This window comes from Lipophrys pholis (genome assembly GCF_963383615.2).
Source record: "Lipophrys pholis genome assembly, chromosome: 6".
In the NCBI taxonomy this organism is placed as follows: Eukaryota; Metazoa; Chordata; class Actinopteri; order Blenniiformes; family Blenniidae; genus Lipophrys; species Lipophrys pholis.
This window is the reverse complement of record NC_137629.1, coordinates 12886227-12909285: the sequence shown is the minus strand read 5'-3', so window position 1 is coordinate 12909285 and position 23059 is coordinate 12886227.

The following is a 23059-nucleotide window of genomic DNA, read 5'->3' as shown; positions in this document are numbered from 1 at the left end:
TGATGATGTTGGCTCTTAACACCGAGTTTATAGCAAATTTGTTTATCTGTTCTTCAGCTAGCATTTTTCCGAGCTATCCTCCGGTAAATGTTAGCTAGCTGACTAGAATTTGTTTGTCATGAACCCAGTTTTAGTGTTTCCCAGACATGGGACCAAGTCATACATGTGAAAGTCTCAAATCAGTCCCAAGTCATTTTTTTCTTTGTCAAGTCATAGGTCGTTTCAAGTCAAGTCCTGTAATCGGTCAATTCTTCATTTAATCCATCTCAAACAGTATTCAATCGACTTTACAAAGTTAATAAATCAGCATCCGTTTTAAAACAAATGATAGACACTGATCATCTATCTTTAACATGTGAAAATGAACATGTCGTTTAAAAGTCTGTGAGTCTCACAGTCACCGCAGGGTTTGATGGACATCCTCAGACTGGAGTCATCAGTGTTTCTCCATCAAATCTGAGCAGCTTTAAGATCCGTTCATGTTGCGTTCATGAACTGTGTGGTCCGTGTGTAAACTCCACTGTCGGACCAAAATTATTGGAACTTATAGGTTCCGCCTCGAAACACTTTCAACACAAAGTCCTTTTAGCTTATTTTTACGAACATGAAATTACCAAGTGTATATTAATATATCTCCACAACCATTTCAAACATAGATTAGAACCTTTGTACAAAACAAACGTCCTATTTAAACTGATACTCTGACATTGTTACAGTAGATTTGGTGCAAAAAAATGTGTGCACCTCAATCAAACGATGTGACGCTGTGGTCAAAATTTGAAAATGTGCTAATCTGAATGTGAACCTGGGCAACAACTGTTCACAAGAGTCTTCTCTTCAAAGACAAATAGAAAATTGATGCTGGAATCTTTCCCAGAAGTCACAGCTTCTGTTTCCTTCAACAACAAACCAGAAATCGCCCCTCCACTGAGAAATGTGGTGAAATACTCTCTGTGCATTCAGTCCATGAAGCAAAAGGTGGCTGCTGATCTGAGAGTCACTAATTGACCTCACATCCATTTCTTTGGACTGTGGGAGGAAACCCAAGTACCTGGAGGAAACTCCCACACACACACAGGGAGAACATGGAAACTCCACGCTCAAAGGCCCAGGTCGGAATTTGTACCCATGACTTTCTCGATGTGAGGGGGAGAACACTAACACTGCTCCACGGTGCAGGCCTACTTTATCAATCCCAGAGTAACGTTCTTTACAGTGGCTCCACACAGAAAAGAAGAGGCTATGAATAGACTGCAATATTAAAACATCTAATAAGTAAGAGTAAAATATGAAATATGTAAATACTAATATGCACAAGGAAAATATTAAAATTAACTAGGTAACTGAGTTGTAGTTTGTTGTTTTTGTAATTCAAAAATCATGGCGAGTATTATGAATGGGTTGGCAGGGTTCTCGGATACAAGTACTTTAGCTTTACTTAGCATTACTTAGCAGTAATAAAACAATTTTAGTGTGTATTGTATCAGCCTCTAAATAGAAGTGTTGGATTGCTTTACCAGTAAAACGTATTTTAAAGGTATAATTTTAAGTGATTATTGAATATTTGGCCTATCGATCATCTATCTTTAACTTGTACATTGTGTAAATTACTGCAGAAGTCTCTTAAAACTAACACATTTGGTAAAAGGGACAGTGGACCCTACAATGTTTCAGATAAGAACTGATAAAAAAAATTTTCAATGCAACATCTCTGCAGCTAAGAAATAGGAATACGTGCTTTAAATCATTTTTGCTAGAAAACTTAAGGAGCTTTTTGTTTGCAGGAGCAAACATTTTGGCGCTCCAGGCATTGAGCGAGAAGGATCTTTACAGCTTCCTGACAAGGAAGCCCATGGTCCATCCCATTCCTCAGGACCTCCTCCTGACCAGGGACCAGCAGGGCCCTCTTCAGCTGCAATTCAGATGGTAAACCAGTAGATCCAGCTCACTGGCAATCAGTTCTCTCTGATTCATTCAAGACAGATGTAGTTGCCAGAGGGCCAATTCATATTTGCCCAGATTTCACATTTCCCAAAAAGAACATGATGCTTTCATTATCATCATTTTCACTGAACATTAGTGAATGAGACAGGATTGCCTCAGTGATCTTGCCATAATCATTATCAACCATGAGGATTCCACTATCTATTTATGTTATGTTATCAGAGGAAAATCTTAAGGATTAAAAATCTCTTCCTGGCAGTTTGACAAACTAAGAGTCTCCAAACAGCATCTTGCCGAAGACCCCTACAAAGCTAGAACGGGCCTGGAAGGGTCTCTGCAGGACCATTTCCACATGTGGAGAATATGTCTATATCAGTCCAAACACACAGAACTATTTAACACTGGTTATCATTACCAACTGCTCATCAGCAAAGTACACCATTTTAAATGAACTTATTTCATATGTATTACTGTACTATATAGATATGTGATCTCCTCTACAATTACAAGGATGATATTATGCAAAGTTCACTTTCTAATGGTTTTCCAACAGTAACATGCATGCCCATACCTGGGAAGGATGCCCCACAACTTAAAAAAAAATCTGTCATTCCTCTCACTGGCTTGTTTCAGTTTGTGCTCCAACGAGCGAATAAGCAATCAAACATTATACAGTGTCATCAGGGGTTTAGCCAATCCCAATCAAGGTCGGCCCTCCCTTTGACCCTCCCACAGTTAGACAACTCTGCTCTGACACATGGTACCACAAGAGGAAGTACTTCCTCCTCTTCCCAACATGGGCATGTGTAGGGATTGCTACCTTTCACATTTGAACCAGTAAGGTACTGATACCCGGTACCTTGGAATCAATACCGGTACTCAACTGTACCAATTTCTGGTACTTCTGTGGGTGTTTATGTGGTAATAAATGATCATTTATTTAATAACAAAATCTTAAAATGTTTCACTTTAACAGATTTCTTTTCTCGATATATAAACTTTGGGAAATCTATCAAAACAACATCCACCTGTTTTTATTGTAACATCGTAGTTGTTTCACAAATTTCTTGAAAAACATCAAAACTAGGGATACACCAATACCAATACCAGTATCGGGTATCGGTTCGATACCAGGCATGAGTACTCATACATTACAGCAGCGCGCAGTTTACGGCACTTCATTGCAAAGCGTGGCGGTCAATGAGGAGCGCACAACTTGCTCAAAGCTGTTCCACCGAGCGCACCCCCACCTCGGGCGGCCCACCCCTCCTAAATGAATGTAGAGGAAACCCTGCGGTTTCTGATGAAGTTTCATTGAAAGCACCTTTTGTTCAATGTTAGTTCTCAGCTATGACAAAGTGTTATCCCTTCCTGCGCCGCTCTGCAGACCGTGGTCAGAAGATGCAAGGGAGACCAACTTCTGCTGTAGGGCCGATGCAGCTTCAGGGTTAACTCCCTCGCCTCACAGCCAGTGGAAAGAAGGACATGGAACTCAGTTTCGGAGATGAACACTTGTTGTATTTATTGGCCACTTACTTTTATGTACTGCTTCTTGCTAGATACACTCAGCATATGCACGCTCGCTCACTTATGCACAGTGGTCAAGCGAGCAATGCTGATAACCAAAGTTCTATTGAAATGTGGCAGTGCCATAAAAGAACTAATTTTAAATGTCAGTACATCACAATGTATGAATGTTGAGCAAATAACATCTGTGGAAAAAAAATGAATGTGTGTATGTGTGTACAGTACTCTGTATCGGTTTCGGTGAGTACCCTACTCATTTTGGGAAAAAAGTGGTCTCGGTGCATCCCTAATGAAAACCCTTAATTACGACTATGCACTGTGCTTCCTTGATAAACACACAAATTTAAACCCAGCTCCAGTAACTCCTATTCCTTTCCTCTCTGGAGACATTTTGTGATGGGTGTCCATGGAGGGCCGATAAGTTCAAAACAAATGAGCAATCTCTTCAGCCTTGAGACAAATCTTGCACTTAACCAGGTGCTTCTTCAGATTAGAAGTATTCACGCCACTGGCCTTGCACTTCCCATCAGAAACATTGCAGTGAGTGTAATCTGCATCGTATTTTGAAGAGAGAAGCAGTTATTTTGAGCACTTGCTCTCTGCCATGCTTATTCTGTTTCTCTGAACGGGCAGCTACTGACGTCATTACGCTCACGCGTGCAACGCTTGCCTACTTTTCCACTCCCTCACAGTCACAATGATGCATTTAGGTTCCAAAACGTGAATTGGTACCCGGTAGTACCGACAGAATTCGGTTGTTACCGAATTAGGTACCCATCCCAAGGCATGTGTGGGCGGAGCCAGTCCAGCTCACACAGACACGGCAGATTTTTAAATTCAGCTTATATGATTGTATATTAAAATGGTTGATAATCAATGAAAAGGTGGATTTGGGGCAATACACTTCTAATTTCTGGACCGACGAGACCTATGTGACGAGTTGAAAACTGTATAATATGACCTCTTTTATCCTAAAAAAAGCTAATTCCAAATGGGATAATGACTGTTGAATAAAATCTACCTAAAATCCCTGTTCAGTGGAGAACAAGAGTGAGTAAAGAAATGCATTGTGGGGGAAAAGAGAGCGAATGGAACAAGTCACTATATTTACATTAGACCTAAAAACATTTACTGCATAGGCCTGAATAAAAACAGACTATATTAGTAGATGTGAACATGTTAGCTCGACTCAGATCAACCCACATAATGTGATGGAATGTCAGCGATCTCCTGCATGTGTACAAAACAGTGACTCAACTGGTGGGTAAAAAAGTTATAAAAGTTAATATGGAATGCGTCATGTTTTAATTCAATGAATTTGGTAGGTTGAACATTTTTCTTGATTTAATCAAAACTTGGATGTGACGGGAGTCATGATTCTTCTCTGCGACCAAGAAGCTGGCTTGTCTTTGTGTGTCTGTGTCTGTGTGTGTGTGCTGACAATGTGTTGTCATTTCTCCACCGTGGAAGTTATTATCAAAACACAAGGAGAAATACTTTGAGCAGGCCAGAGCAGAAGCACGACTCCCCACAGAGAAACACCCGAGATGGTCGACCGTCGAAAACTACTTATGAACTCTCATCGCGTGTGACTCAGAAATGTTCCCATGATGTCACTAAAACTGCAAAAAGTGTTTCATCTGCTTAGTTAAAAATACTATTTCTGTTTCTAAGTGAAGAAGCGACCGCGGAAAAGAGGTACAACCTCCACTAAACAAAAGAGCAACTTTCCATGGATCAGTGCTTTACAGTGACTCACTGGATCAGATTGTTCAAAACACAAGAAATATTCGGTTTGTGTTTTTGAAGAATTCAGTGGAACTCTTTTGTCACATGAAAGTGAAATGCAAAACCAACATTCTTATGAACATGGCGCTTCATACATACTTAAGTAAGGTTGTGGTTTTTCCTTATGTTACAGTGTGTGTATGAAAACACACTACTGAGACCCCGGTAGTGCTCGTCCCGCTGACTGGGGCTCCCCACAGCCTCCATGAACCTCAGATACAACCAGGTGTTTTCAAGCTCCGGCAGCCAGTGTCAGCGCACCAATATTCAGCCACGTCTCAGTTCTTCTTTCCCACACAGACTCAGCCTCACGTTTACTTGAAATATCAAAACGTAACTACACTGCAAACCACAGAAAAAACCTTTCACCCTCTTTCACCTTAACAAAATGACTTGAGTCCTAAACAAAGCATAAAGATTATTATTAGTAGTAGTAGTAGTAGTAGTAGTAGTAGTAGTCGTAGTAATAGTTTATTCGGTCAATCAAATAGATGATGCGACAATAGATGAAACAACAATTTCTGTCAACTTATTTGTCAATGTGACAACATCCTTCTTATAATTTGTGACCTTTCTCAGCCTTTCCTCGGATTAGAATCCCTCCCTTGTTTCTACAAATCTTTTCATGCATACTGACCGATACACTTCTTACATGTTATGAATAAGTAAATATATATAAGTAAATAACTTCCCTTTCATTCACACACACACACACACACACACACACACACACACACACACACACACACACACACACACACACACACACACACACACACACACACACACACACACACACACACACACACACACAGTGGGCTGTGAGCGATAAAAAAAGAACAAAAAAAACCCCAACATATTGTTTTAGTGAAGATTTATTCTAAAACAACTGAGAGTGTGTGTGTGTGTGTGTGTGTGCGTGTGTACACGTGCATGTGCCTCAAATAGTTACAGTGAATTGAATATACTCACAGCACACAACAACATAAATATGAAGACACGCTCTTTCTCTCTTGCTCTCTCTCTATTTATTAATATGCCATTTCATATGTCAGTCTTTGTAAAAAAAGCAAAATACAAAGTATCTCAGCATTAACGATCATGTTTCCCATGTGTGAAAATTCAGGGCGTGATGACTATTACAGGCGGACTTCGCCTTCCTCAGTAGAAATAAATGTGCTGGAGGCGCAGGGTGCTTCATCCAAGATGGTTCCAGTAGACAGCGCCAGTCAATGAGGCGTCTCCGTATATTATGTATACGCTCTGTTCTGCCTCAAATTTCACACGTTGCATCACAGTCAGGTCCTCATCGCACAAATCTCAGTCGTCACTCCACTTGAGGGCGTGGATGTGCCACAAACTTTCATATTTGCCATCAAACAGGAAGTATACAGTAAATACCCTCAACTGGTGATGACCAAATGAAGCTTCATGAACCACTTTCTATATATTCTGACTCCACCAGGTGGCGCTCTCTGTTTGAAGATAGAGGCTGAATGACTGGCAATGAAGTGTGCTTTCAAACGTTTGTTGAACAGACAGCGCCATCTAGTGGCTTCAGAAAATAAAGATAGTGGTTCATGAAGCTTCATTTGGCCATCACTACCCCGCAACATTATCCGTTCGGAAAGTTTTCACGTGTTGCATTAGAGTCCCAATCTGATCAGGGCCATATGATGATAACAACCATTTATATTAAATTTTTTTTATTACTTTCAGTGCTGTGCTGCTTTTAGAACCATAATTTCCCTGAAGTAATCTTCAAATGTGATTGAGGAAGTTGCAAGGTGCGGATAAAGTATTTCTATTCTCTTCTATTCTATTCTATTCTATTCTATTCTATTCTATTCTCTTCTATTCTATTCTATTCTATTCTATCCATTTGCGCCTCTGTTTGTTTTGTTATCAGAAGTTTCAGGAGAAGTTTGCTCCTTTCTTCATGTGCTGAGTGCTCCTCAGACTCCTCAGGCTATTTCACACTGAGATGAACCAGCAACATATTCAGAGCGAAACATTTCGATCTGACCTCATTTTGATGTGTAAACGTTACTGTTGATCAGCACCAACATCAGCGAGAACACTCGACATTATGTGTCACTTGCCAGGATTTTAAATGTCATTTTTACTCATGATACATTTTTCTTAGTCTTTGGTTTTACACTGTCAAATTAAATATGAATATGTTATATTATCTTTGAGTCAAGGAATCTTGATGGTGTGAATAACTTAAAACCAGCTGAATTAGTTATTTCACCATAAATATCTTCCACCAAACTTGCTTCAAAATTCAGTATCAAATCAAATTGCTTGAATTAATAATTATACATAAACTATCTGTTGAAAATCTGGTTTATTAGATTGACTTCAAAGATGTTAGTTCATGTTGGATGAGTTTGTCTCCTCACAGTTATAACAGCACCAAACATCTGTGTTTCACCACGTGCTGCTTCAATCCCTCACACAGATCGAGATTAAACTGTCTTTAGCCCAGCACCAACAACCCCAGGAGTAATGTTATTTGCCTCAGAAAAAGCAAGGAAACATTGTGCAGACAACTTCAAGTTCGGGTCAATATTACCAGAGAGTAATAAATAAATATAACTTCTTTGGAGAGGAATTTAACCTCTTGGTGATATATCTAAATTCAATCAATATACTTCCATATTTATTCTGCGCAGAGTTGCAGGGTGCTGGAGCTGATCCCAGCTAACTATAGCCGAGGGCAGTGTCCACCCTGGACAGGTGAGGACAGGTACACTGTGGACCCAGTCTATAGGGCAAACGCGCAGAGAAAAACAATCGCATGCACTCACCTTCATACCTCGAGACAATTTAGAGTCGCCAATTAACCTCATATACATGTTTTTGGACTGTGGGAAGAAACCTGAGTACACGGAGGAAAACCCATGCTCACATGGGAAGAACACGCAAACAACACACTGAAAGGACCGTCCGGTATTTTGTTTGTTTTCTTCTTCCCTTGTCCTGTTCGGCAGCTTGGGCAAACAATATTATGCGATTGAGAGCCTTAAGGTGTCAGAACAGTTTTTGCTCTTGCAACAGGAAGAGACTAAGAGTCTCCTCCTTTATTAGAAGTTGGCATGGCTGCTGTACACGACCGGGGGGGAACGCTCAAAGAGAGAGAGGAGATTGAGGAGAGAGGGCGAGAGGGTGGGGGTGGGGGGGGGGGGACAACATACAATACCCTTGTTAGTGCTGCAAATATTATTTACAGTTATCACACTGTTCCAAATACTTTCCATCTGTTGTTAGGTTAAACAAGCCTGAGCAGTTCTATCTAGACGGTAACATGATTTTCAAGCAGAAGCATAAATTAACAATGAAGCAACAGTCCGGTATTTGAACCCATGACTGTTTCACTGTGAGGTGATAGTGCTAACCACTGCACACAGAAAAAAATTCTAATAATAACTTTTTAATAGTTTTCCTCTCGAAAAGACTAAGAAATGTCTTGTAAGTGTAAATAAAATTCAAAGCAACAAAAACGGAGCACAGAGCAAACAAACATGTGAACCATCTCCACAGAGACATTGAGATGTTTAAATGATAAAATATGTCAAAAAATAAATAAATAAATAAATATATATATATATATTTTGATACATGTATTAAACATTATATTATTATACATAATATTATATTATTATAATTTCTTTTTAATATCTTCCACGTTTTCAGTCTATTTCTGTTGGAATCGTTAGTCATTTGTGGTGAAGCGGTTTTGGAAAGAAATCAGGGGAAGGAGCTCAAACTTTGCAAAGTTGCAGTTCTGTGGCGTGTAGAAAGAGGCCCTCAAACCTACTTTCCCCTCGGATAAACATGGAGGTAAGATGTAGCTGTTCCATATTTCCCAGACCTACGAATTATGTCCACCAAGTTCCTACCTTGACATAAAAGGCCATTTCTCTGTTTGCATAGCTGTCTTCACTTTTGACCTCAGCAACACACCTGAATTCTCTCACGCTCAAACTGTGACCAGCTCAACATGCATCAAATCCAGACGACGGTCTGCTTTTCTCATACTTGCATGGGATGTTATTTTTTAGTTTTGCCTGTGGGTTCCTAAATAATAGGAATAGCCTAAAAGTCCTATCATGCAGTATAGCTGTGGTTCAGTGGTAGAAGTCTTGCCTGCCTATCCCAAAAAAAACCTTTCAAAAAAACCTTTAATGTAATAACATAAATGTTCATTTTAAATACGCAGATTTTTTTTTTGCTTTGTTTTTATGGGCTATTCCTCAGTGGGTGCTCAACCTGTTCAGTGGGTGATCAAGCACCGGAGCACCCACGGGAGCCGTGCCGATGCTCTCGTGTCAATTCATCACATCAAATTCTGCTTCTCTTGCTCTCTCTAACCTGCACACGCTTCCAGTAGACATAACAACCAAGGATGTATTGCATTACGCTCAAATGTCGGAAATTTAATAGTGGAAAGCTGGTGATGTGGCGTCAAGATTCACAGGTACGTCTGTGTTTACTTTCAGTTTGAAATTAAGCTCTTTTTCTTTAGATGCAGTAAATTGAAGGAGACCTTCTGGTTGGTCCTGGCAGGAAAAGCTCAGTTAAAACTATTAAAACATGCATATTTTAACGTACAGTTAAAATATGCATGTTTACATTCTATATCTACAGTGAGAGTGATCTATTTTGAGGATGTCTGAGTGGGTCTTTAAAGCACCATCACGTTTTTTCCTGTTTCAGTGTTCATCAGAACTCTTTAAGTAATCATGTTTCCATATGTTCAGTCGTCATCCAGACCTTGACACTTGAACCTAATCCAACATATTGAAAAAATGTAAAAAAAAAAAAAATGCACACAGTCTACATTAAAAATTTTAAGGGACAATGGAGAAAACCATGATTGTGAGTATATATATATATATATATATATATATATATATATATATATATATATATATATATACTCCCTTAAAATTTTTAATGTAAACTGTGTGCATTTTTTTTTTCATTTTTTCAATGTAGATGTGTATATATATATGTGTGTGTGTGTGTGTGTGTGTGTGTGTGTGTGTGTGTGTGTGTGTGTGTGTGTGTGTGTGTGTGTGTTAATTGATTTGAATCGTTTAATATAATTAACTTAGTTTTGTTAACTTCCACGTAGCACCATGACTACAGAGCAGCAAAACAGCAGGTTGCCATGTCGGCTCTCTAATTCCCCCAGAGTACAAAAAACCCGCACTGGGGGCCCCCTCAGTACTCCAGGAGACACTTAAAAAAAAAAGACAAATTAATTAAAAAAAGAGAATATTAATCTCAATGTGGTTCTCCTGGCTAAATAAAGGCTGAATAAAATTAAAAAAAGACTTTAATAAACCTATGTCATCATCCATGGCTTTTCAGTCCAGCCCTTTGTGTTGAAGAAGAGTCTTTCTGACGTAGCCCACAGTTTGCTGGGATTGGCTTCAGCATCCTGTGGCCCTGGACAGCATAAGCAGGATAGAAGATGGATGTTCAATTGTGACAATCAGATATGGGTCACGATGGTCAGCAGCTGATGAGCCAAAAAGCCACAAAACATTATCAGGAAGCTGGTGCTGATAGCAAGCTTCATCAGACAGCTTCAGTCCATACCAGATGTACAGGGTGGAGTTAAAGCTCTGCAACGACGTCCGATTTCTGAGCTTGCTTTTTACCACTCCCTTCTGGCTGAATGCTCTCTCTGCCAGTACTCCCAGTCTGTCTTCGTCTTGCCAGTGTGTTTTCCTCCTTCTTGTTTTATTTTGTACTTGGTCTGTAGTCTCTGTCTCGTCTCACTTGTCCTCCCTGTGTGTCCTTCCTCCGTGCCTCTGATTGTGTGACGTACCTCGCCAGTGTCTCGTAACCCTTCAATCCAGTCAGGTCAAGTCCAGTCATCTTTATTTATAGAGCACTTTACAACAACTGCGGCTGAAGCCAAAGTGCTTTTCATAAATAGACTAATAATATTAACAAGAAAAGAGTAAGCAATAAACAATATAATATAGTAAAACAAACTATAAAATTGGCAACAAAGAAACAGGTGCAAAGTCTCAAACATGGTTAAAAGCCAGTGAATGAAAGTGGGTCTTAATATTGGTTTTAAAAGTGGACAGTGAAGGGGATTGTCTGACGGGCAGTGGCAGCTCATTCCACAACAGAGGGGCGGCAACAGAAAAAGCTCCGTCCCTCTGAGCTGACCTGAGGCACCAAGCAGGAGTGGAGGGGTGTTGCAGCTCAGAGAGATTTAAAAACAAATAAAAGAATCTTAAAATGAATTCTAAAATGCACGGGCGGCCAGTGGAGGGAAGCCAGAACGGGAGTGATGTGTTCCCTCTGAGGTGCTCCAGTGAGAAGGCATGCTGCAGCGTTCTGGACTACCTGGAGGTGTGCGAGGGAAGACTGGCTGACTCTTCATGTAAATGGTTCGAAGACAGCTTAACAACCCAAATGAAGATTGAACTGTGAAACAATCCGCATGACCTCAGTGACCAGAGCATAAAGGATCGCACAAAGAGGTAATGTAACTTGAATCTTTTCCTGAACAGGTCAGCTCCATTTGAAACAGATCTCCACGCCAGTGATCTTTCACACGTTTGTCTGCCGTCTCTCTGCAGTCTGTATAACAAAGTTTAAATAAAGCTTACCTTTTCTAAACAGCCCCAATGATACATTTAGATGTACATTATCTTTAATTGACATCAATTCTGTGACCTTCTGAGCACAGGATGCCTCCTCCAGCTGATATCTCACCCTGAACTTCTAATGATTGCACATCGTATCCTGACTGCTGGCTCCCAGCTGCAAGGCTATTATCTTTCATAGAAAGTGATGTTCCTTCAAATAATGTCTAGCAGCCTCCACGCGGCTGTGTGAGAGCAGGGGTAAATGAGAGTGTGTGTAAGGGAGGTGGTGGGGGTGACAGAATCACGTAACCACTGTGCTATCGACCGCCACAGGGCTTGTCTTCCTCGGCTACATGCAACATTAATAAAGCTTATGCACAGGAACATCTCAGATTGGGATCTTGAAGGCAGTCGAGACAGAAGGGAGAAAGGCTTTCCTCACTTTGTTGGCCCATATCTCACAGTCATCAACCTTCAACACTCCGCGCAATAAAAGCAATTTTTCATAAACAGAGGTTTTATAGCAGCCTCTCTTTTGCCCCTGTCCCACTGATATATCACCACCTCTGATATAATGAATGTAACGCTGCTTCTTTCATTAAAGACTTTATCATTGCTGGACTAATTGTGTGTGTATATATATATATACAATTAGTCCAGCAATTTGTGAAGTATTTGTAAAGCCAAATTTAATGACCACAGAAGTAATTCTGCAGCTAAACAGCAGGTTGCCATGTTGGCTGACCAGCAGCTCACCAAACTGCTAAAACTGGATAAAATACTTGTGGGTGAATTATTAATTTCTTCTCTCTTTCTTTCCCTCGCTCTCCTGTATATGTGTGTGTGAGTGTGTGTCATCTCTCTCTCTCTCTCTCTCTCTCTCTCTGGCTCTCCCCCGCGTGTGTGCGTGTGTGTGTGTGTGTGTGTGTGTGTGTGTGTGTGTGTGTGTGTGTGTGTGTGTGTGTGTGTGTGTGTGTGTGTATTTGTGTGTGTGTGTGTGTGTGTGGATATGTTATTGCAACTTTCTGTAAAAAGTTTACAACACTGTCTAGAAGAATACTACAACTGTCAAAGGGGTGGTTTAAGCAAAGAGAAGAGAGATAGATTCAGGAGATATCTAGAGATTTCCAAGCCGTTCAGACAGAGAAAGAAGCAGTACAGATGGATGGAAAGAGGGAGAGCTGCAGAGCTGAATGACAGGGAGCAGGTGGGAAGGAAAAGGTGTGAATGGAGACGACTCTCCTGGTGGAATGGGAACAGATGTCCAAGTGAGTGTGACAGGTCAGGTGATGGCTAACAGAGGTTAATACAGCACAGGTGGATGAGCAAGGCAACAGGTAGGAAGGTCTGAGGAGCCATCTGGAGAGTTCGTTCAGAATGTCAGCGACTGAAAACCTTGTTTAATATGGATGTAGAAAAGGCAATAATATCCTAATCACAACATAATGCCTTAGAGATACTTACTTAAATTCTGACCATTGGATTTGCAGAACATATATTTCCCATGTAGAACTCACCTTATCTTTATTCCTGGGGGAATAAAGGGTCAGTAAGCTGAAGTTTTCTGTTTCATGGTGGCTGAAACAAGCAGGACTGCAATGCTGGTTCAGAGCAAACACAAAACACTTTTATTGATGAGCCAGCTTCCCCTAAGGTCGATGATGTAAAGGTTTTGTCAATGAAATGATCAAATCTTGGAAATCCTTTGAATTAAAACATCTCAAAGACTTCTTAGGCCTTATATGTCTTGGCAGAGGGGCCATGAGCATAAGTTCCTTTATTCTGAGAGACTAAAGAGACAAACCAATGAACATGAAGTCAATTCTTTCAACTGAGCCTGATAGTTTGGTGAATTCCGGTTTCCCAGTGGTACCCAACAATTACTAATGAATAAATAAACTTTTGTTTTAATTAATAATTTCAATCAATAAATTGTTTTTAATCATTTATCAAACTCAAGTAATTATTCACTTACTTTACTGTAGTTATTAATGAGAAAATGACAATTTGCTTCAATTAATAATTTACAATTTTCATAAATTACTTTCAGTGATTTATCACTTTCAGTACTCTATAGTTACAGTAATCTAATGCTTAGAACCAAACTTGAAACCCGACATATTAAAGTCATTGTTGTTCATTTTGGGAATTTTGGGGTTTATTTTGAATGTGATGCGATCATCATTTGTGCTGATCCGATCCAACTGGACAGGACTGGACAGGTGAGCAGTCCATCACAGGACACACACACACACACACACACACACACACACACACACACACACACACACACACACACACAAACACACACCTAGAGTTTTACAGTCACCAGTTAACTTCACCCTGTCGAAAACCATAAACCAGGGTTTATATTTTATGCGCGAAGAAAGAAATATTCAAACAATCAATAAATCAGGTAATACAATTTTACTGAATTCAGGGACAACAGATTCCAGAGTTTATAAATTCCGATGTAGTTTCATTGCAGTGCGTGTAAATGTTTCCCCACCCTGAGCAAGTTTCCTTTTTTCCTGTAATGTACATTATCTCGGGGTGATGGAGGACGATACAGAACTTCATTATTGCCGGTATAATGCGAGATCCGTGCAAGTATCAGCTCACCAAAAGTCTGTATCAGTGAGGGGAAGTGCCTCGCTCCAGTCTCCCAGAGTAAACAGAAGCCTCTTTCCCTCCCTAAACATTTATTACACGCAGTCTGCTCATGACAAACCTCAACATGCAAGGCTGCAGAGGCTAATGAGATTGCACCATATGGGCCCACATATTGCATGCATTTATCTTGAATGGAGCGACTCTTTTTCTTTCTTCTGTTTTTTTGTCTTGCGTTTGATGAAACGCATTGACTTTTTCACTCAACAAACATCTCCCTTAAGCTCCCTAACCCTACCTATTCACCAGACCAACAGAGAGAGCGAGAGAGAGACAGAGAGAAGAAGAAAAATGAAATAGATTTCTGTTTGTTTGCTGTGTTTCTGTGGCCCTGGAGGCCGGCCCGGGTTTGAAGGGAGGCTGTCTCAGACCTTTTTCTGGAAGAAAAAAAAGCTAATGTCGAAGATGGTGTTATCAGCTCCTGAGGGTTACAGACAGACAACTGACAAGTGAATCCAAAGCTTAAGTAAAACACTGAGGTCTAATAGTAGCTGTTTTACAGGCTGTAAACATCGATCATCCCACTTGTCCAACACTTTTCAAAATGGAAGAACACCTTGCTACAGGCTATCGTGGCTTGATGTGAGGAAGGAGAACAGTTCAAAGGTAAGAAGATTGCATTGATTCTTGTCAGAGGCCAGAGGGAGGGAGAGCTATAGATAGACAGATGGAGAGACGGAGCCAGCTCTCCTCGTTGTATATCATTCTTCGCCATCGAGCATGAAGTGGGAGTTGTGCTTCAAATGGAGAAAGGGAGTGAGAAACGACCCCACTCATTTCTTCATGCCGAGTGTTTTTGAAGTAATGCAGAGCTCGCCTCAGAGCGTGTATGACCCGATTCAAACAAATCACGCTGCCTTTGGTCTGCTCTGCTCTGCCGGTGCCGCTCATTTCAGGATGTTTCTGGCCAAGCTGGCAGAGACCATTTGAAAAGTGGAGCCGCGACTGAGCAAACGTATGCAGATCGATTAGGAAGCGAATGCAGCGTGAACCAAGGATGTCTTCATGGAGCAGACAGAAGATGTGACAGACAGAGCCAAGCTGATCCCATCCTTGCAACGGATCTTCAGTGGTGGTGTTTGGACTCTTTTATGTTTTTTTAAGATCTTGATGACTTTGCAGCTTGTAAACATGCCACCACAGCTGCATTCCCACATCACTGAGCACAGCACACAGCACTTTTGTTGAAATTGTCAAAGCTCTTGAGCCGAATATGCCCTCTAAAACTTTGCTGTCTGCTTTTTATTCAACATCTTTCAGCCCTTAATGTATGATTGGGCAAACTATTGTTAACTGTAAACTGCGGTCTAGAGGGGACTGGATCAGTTGGCCCAGAGGATTATTACATCTGTTTAAGAACGGGTCTTGACCCGTGTTGTGCCTTCAGGAGCGATTGTTCAATAAACTTGTTCGTATTTTGGGCAAACGTGAATCGAGCTTACTGTATTTCTCCCTGACGAAGGTTACAGTGAGCATGCTCATTCTTTCTGGTATTCATAAACGGCGTTCATCCACAGTTAACCTTTGTTCAAGAGAGTGCCAATCCCTTAACCCACACTGACGAGGCACGCCGCTGCCTGAGTTTGGTTAGTGTCTGTTGCCTTCAGGGTCAAATAGAAATGAACTGATTAAACTCTACCAAAAAACAGCACTTCCATAAAACCTTGAGTTGAAAATACAGCTACTTGAAACACAATACATAAGTGGACAGAAACTCAACTGGTATCAGGAACTATCGGGACCTTTCAAGGACTTTGAGAACATGCGGGACCTTTCAGGACCTTTGAGGACATTGATTTGCTCCGTCCATCTCTGACCCGCTGCACTCATGACTGAGTTTACAGCCAGGTAAAGTTTGAACACTGCAGCTCTGCTTCCAGTTGAGAAGTGGGTCCGTGTCTTAATGTCCTGTGTTGTTGATGAGCGGGACAGAATTGGACTCTGCACTTCCTTGCTTCCCTCCATCCGTCCGGTAATGATGGTAATGGAGGTGCTTGTAATGAATGGGAGCCTTCTCCATCTGCAGCACCTGCCTCCGTCCTCACACAGAGATAATTCAGAGCAGGGCGGCTCCCATTGATCACAAACAACGATTGATGTCAGTGTCAGCCTGCCTGTCGGGACAATGGGGGGTAAATAAACATCCACATCTTTCTATCAAAGTGCACACACACACAGCAGTCCTTTTATGTAAGGTTTTATTGATACCACATGCAGCCATCATACATTTTGCTCAACACGACATGTGTCTGTTTGTCTCTCTTCTACCTTAGTTACAATGCAATTAAAAGCCATCACAAATGAAATGCTGAATACATACACATCAACAGGCTGCGCCATCCATCATTAATGAGCACATCTGTCTTTCCTCACTACATTATCTACAATTACACGCAACTATTTTATTTAGAATTAAACATGTCTGCACCTGCATGAGTGGCCATTTGTTGTTGTGTGTAGGTGCAGGAAGTAAGACTGGAAATCACCTTCTTTTGGAGAAGGAGGTGATTTGAGGGATATAATGTTGGAATGACAGACGGAGACTGAGTTTTTTTGGGGTTTTACCTTTAGGACTGTGAGCTTACAGTGTTCACTTACAGGTAAGTCTTACAGTGACAAAAGCACCTTCCAGGATTCACTTCCAGGAGCTTCACTCAAGTAATATTTGTTCTGTCTGAGGTGTAGTATATCATTTCACAATTCAAACATCCTGCAGAGTACTCTTGAATTATAAGTCTGACACTTCACAAAGAGTATTTTAGAGAATTGTCTCAAGGAGTTACTCATCATCTGAAGTCATTATGTTGTGGACGTGCTGCACGAAGGTGCAGTGGTTAGCAGTCTCACCTCACAACAAAAAGGTCTGAGTTCAAATACCAGCCGGGGCCTTCCTGTGTGGAGATTGCATGTTCTCCCCGTTAGGGCTTTTCCACCAAAAAGAACCAGGTTCTAGTTCAGGGCTGGTGCCAGGGCCAGTTCTTAAATGAGCACCACCAAAGAACCGGTTCTTTTTCCACCATTAACGGAGCCAAGTGAGAGCCACGTCATCGCGTCACTCCAAAACGTGATACTTCACTGATTTCAACAATTTCACGCTGACAGCGCTCATCCAGGTACCAGGAGACGGACTATAGTCATTGGTTTAGTCCGGGTCGCTCCATCTAGTTTGGCCTGAACCTCAGATGCACCAAAGAGCCAGAAAACATTCCGTCTCCTCGTCTCTCTATTGGTGTTTTTTTTACGTCTGTCTTGTTTTAGTCCGGAGCCCCGGAGTGGCCAATGAGAGAAAAAAAAATAACTCGTGTATGAGCTTGGGGCTTATTTTTCAACATTTCAGCATTACATTGTGAATTTCTGCTCTTTTCACTTTATTTCTGGGTGTGTCTGAATCAAATGCTTCAACATTGGAGAAGAGTGCAGGTGTGGAATGATAGAACGCCGCTCTACAGACGTTTCCAATGGTAACCTCCGTAAACACACTGATTAAAGTTCTTTCACATGAAGCTGTTAAAAGGCTCATTTTATGCCTATAAAATCCAAACTTTCATTTACAGTGGTATGTAGTTTGTTTTTTAGTTGCTGATAAACCAAAAGTATTTATTATAAAGAAGTTCTGTGGTTAGAAAATAATATTGGAGCGTCTCGGAGCAGCAGCACACTGGATTGCGCAGCGGCTGCAGCGGCTGCAGCGGCTGCAGACCTCAGCTGGCGGTCAGAACGCGAAACAAGACCTGGACGTGACGTTCGTTATAATAATGTTACCATGAAAAGTGTGAAAAATAAATGACAATGGAAAACTGCTTCTAGCTTATATCCGATGTCGCTGACTAACAGCGGAGGAGCTCCGCGAATACGGAGTAAATAACCTCGTTCCCTGATATTATTAACTTCAGGTAGCGACTTATTATATCGTTCCCACGCGTTATTTTTCTTTTTTTCTCTATAACCACTCTGTGGCTCCGTGTTCGCTGTAGTTTTCAGAAAGCTGGTTCAACCTCGCTTCCGCCTTTTAGGTAGCGATAACTCCGCCCCCACCTGGTGACGAGTCTGGCCCCAGTCTGGTTTCTCTTTGGCGCAGCAACGAAGTGGGGCCAGCGTAGCACCAGAGCAGGATTACTATTGCAACAACACATCATCAGTAGGGTAAAACTAACCTGTCTCACGACGTTGTCCGTGGGTTTCCTCTGGGTTCTACAGGTTCCTCCGACTGTCTAAAACATGCATGTGAGGTTAATTAGTGACCCTAAGTTGTCCCAAGGCGTGAATGTGAGTGTGTGTGATTGTTTGTCTCATGATGGACTGGAGACGTGTCTATGTGTCCCTGTCCAGGTGAACCTACCCTTGTCCATAGTTTTGGTCAGCGCTCCATGACCATGAAAAAGGACAAATCATTGTCAAAGACGGATGGATTATGTTATTTTCAGCATCCTCAGGTGAGCGACATGCACATTGTCTCATGATATTACATCAGTCAGCCACAACATTACATAGCATGGTGACATCAGTGATTGGCAAAGTCTGGGCCGCAGCCCCCCGGTGATCCACAGGGATTGCACTTGGGCTGTGGGAGTTATTTACATTAAAGTTACTCTACCAGAGTCCAAAAATTAGGACCCAGTTTCAGTTGTTGATGTAGATCTCTAATACGATGTCAATAACTCTCTGAAAGAAATTCCTCTTTATACTCATACAAACACGTACTTCCAGCATTTAAATTTCGCCAAACTTACCCGGTTTTGTTGACGGCTTAGCGTCATGGAAACTCCTGAAAATGATGTGAAACATAAACACAATTTGATGGCGACAAGTTCTGGTTTGTTTTTGTAAACATATCGACTTTGTTGTGATCGATTTGGGCAACTGCGGGTTCAAAATTTGTGGAAATGAGTGGTGATGATCTGGTTTTCATTTATTGGTTTATTCTGTGTGCAGAAGTGATGCCTTTTACGGGAAGTATTTTTAAAACATTTTTCTGGTACAGTAAGTTTGAGTAAATACAATGTTGTCAGTATTCAGTTTCTGCAATTGAATTTGGTTTTGTAGAGAATAAAAGCATTAAATGCCCTTTAATGATCTTGACGTAGTCCAGTTGACTATGGCCCATGTTCTTGTGGGCTTCTTGCTTGTTGGAATCAAACGGAAAGCAGGCCAATGGTTACTCTGTCTTTGTGTATCCCTTCTTCCAACTACAAACACTACAGTTTTAACTTTAAAATATGTCTAAACTACAGCTGGCTCTGAGTTTAGACTCTCTCTGATCACTTTCATTGATAGAATTAGTCACAGACAAACATGAAGTTTTTTCTGGCTGTCTGAGGTGAAAACTGTCAAATTATAGACCATAATAACAGTTTTCCAATCAGTGTTGAAGTGTTAAATTAAATCAGTGTTGAAGTGTTAAATTAATGTTTATGAGATACTCTGGACATTTATGGACGGCTGTTTGCATTTCTTTAACAGAAAATCACTTCGGCAGAGCAGCTGTGATGGACTGAACAGAACAATGATTTATTCAAAGATATGAATGTTATTTTTTGTGTATCTGGTGCATAATTCAATACACAATTTATTGCCATGTTCATCTTGAATAATTATGTTATTTATTTATTCATTCTCAGGAATAAACCGGGGCCCCAGTGGTGGTGGGGCATTGGTTAATGCTCTCGCCTCACACTGAGAAGGTCGTGGGTTCAAACACATTTCCCCTCTTGGGATTAATACAGGGCTATGAAATAAAAAAAGAGAAAGGTTTCAGAGAGATTCATCCTACAGTACACTTCAATCAGAGCCGTTTGACCCTATTGGATGATTTTTAAGTGGATCTTTGTTTTCTGGATGTTGGGATGAGCTGGACAAGAACAATCTAACTAAACATTGGTGCAGATTCTGTTGGTACCTTCATGGAAACCAACTCATGATGGAGCTGACAATTACAAACAAAAACGTTTAGGAACACTTTGCAAACCATGATAAAGACTTCGAGAAGTCAGTTTCTCAAACTCACAGCTGATCTCTTCAATCTAACCTAAGACCCAACATCCAGCTTTTTATTTATTTTTTATTTTTTGACTGATATTTTCACATAATTGGATCTTGTTTTTCTTTTCTGAAATGGAAGCCACCCTTAAAGAGCTCTCTGTGTTATTTTGCACCATGCCATTTGTTTAAATGTCCTTTAAGTTGTAAGGTGACGTTTTCATGAGGGTTCCTAATTGCAAATGAGAATTGAGAAAATTGAGATGAAGATCTAAAGATTTTGGAGGCTCAATCACTTTCTTGAACTCTTCCTTATGTATGTCTGGGACATGTCATGCTGAACATTGTTGTGTGGTGTGTCTGGTTGTTTTATCCTTCCAATCTTCTTTGCATGGAGTATGTGGAGTTCAACTGAATGAACGGTGCTGTGTGTCTATACAGCATCCAGAACAATTATGGACTCAGTATTTTACAGCAGAACATCACACAGAGTCTACATGCTCTACTTTACTCTGTATGTCAATCTATTTGACCAACTTAGCACCTTGGTTATACCATAACTTTAGCAAACTGCCAATTATCCATCTTTTCTTGACCGCAAGGACCGTTTAGGCCAGGGCGATGCTGTTGGCATACCCGCTGTCCTTCTTTAAATATAGTTTTGGTTGGTATTGGCCATAGTAGGAAACACTGCTTTATAACGATTTTCTCTGCCAGTATGATCCAAGTGTTCAGCCCTTTTACTGCATTAACCTCCTCCACTTTGTGTAGCAGCCGATCAGTATCAGTATTTGACAGTTCAGTTTAAACTGAAAAAATGGAGTGGTTTTAATAAGAGTTGTTTAAACAAGTGTAAAAATATTTGCCGTGTGTGTGTGTGTGTGTGTGTGTGTGTGTGTGTGTGTGTGTGTGTGTGTGTGTGTGTGTGTGTGTGTGTGTGTGTGTGTGCGTATGCGTATGCGTGTATGCGTGTATGCGTGTGTGTGTGTGTGTGTACTGGTTTTGAGCCAACATCTTAAAGTATCAACCCAAAAAGTTTGGCTCCGGCTCCAGTTGTACTTCCTTATTTTGAGAGTTTATATGCAGCCATCCTGCTGCTTCTGTCATGGGTGGAAGAACGTATCTGGTGATTCACTATGTTCTGCTCACTGTTTTCACCATGAGAGTTCAAGAAGAAAAGTACTCTTCTTTACAAAAACTGAATGCTAAGAAGTTTAAGTCTCCAACTTTCCTCCAGTGATACCTACTTTTCTCAGGACTGATGCTGCAGGAGCTTATTTCAGCGCCTCATTTTTAGGTTAATTTCATTTTGATACATGTTTCGTGTCGTATGGCGTGTTACTGATGTCATCATCATTCATGATAAGTCTGGAGAAACAGATAGACACCCCAAAGAGAGTATGGCTGGCCTACACATGAGTGCAAGGATGAGTTTGTCATTCTCAGGCAGTCTAACCGGAACAGACAGACACAAACAACATTCTGGAGCCTGTTTATATCCACGCTGGCCCATTTCTCTGTAAATGTCAGTGACTGAGTGTTCTAGATTGGGGAGAGCTGCCCACGCCGCTCATTCTGTAATTAGAGAGGAAGAGCACGATGAGCATGTGGAGGAGAGAGAAGAAACACACTACTGCTGCATCTCACAGCTGTGTGTGTGTGTGTGTGTGTGTGTGTGTGTGTGTGTGTGTGTGTGTGTGTTTGTGCGCGTGCGAGTTGTGCTGGCTCTATCTAATTGGAGAAACACACAATGAGATGCAAATGTGACACACACACACACACACACACACACACACACACACACACACACACACACACACACACACACACACACACACACACACACACACACACACACACACACACACACACACACAGCCTTTCACACTCCCACACTGTCCTGCAGCTGAATTCATGCAGCACCTGTACATATATTTGTGCAAAAACAAACAATCCCTCTTCAGTCTCTGGGCTCTGTTCTGTTCTGAAGCCAATTTCTCAACGAAGTTCAGTGACTCTACAAGGCAGCCTGCTAAATGTTCCTAAAGTAGAGGCAGAAATGATTTGGTACTTATTTTGTATAACCAAATAATTTAGCTACTCTGTCTTAATCACACATAATCATGTCATACAGCAAAAATAGCAGACAAAAGTCAAAGTCCAGCACATTTTATTATGCTGTGTGCACATTATATATCACAATTATGTTTTCAGATTTTACTCCCTCTCGCCCCAACAGCAATGTATACCACAGACTTGAGAAGCAGTTGATTACCACACTGAATAAAAATGTCATATTGGCTATGCCGGACATACAAAGCACCAGCTGAATGAGGGTTCAGACAGTCACTGAGCAGTTCGAGGCAGATCAGAACGGTTTATCTGTACCTCCTTTGAGCTCAAAGATCTAGAGAGAATCTAGACAGGACAGATTTTGTGGATGAAATTTGGCTTTCATCCAGGAGACTGTCGTTTGTCGCCCTCACTCTACATAAAGTGGTGAAGAAGATGAAGGATGATTAATGTGGCGT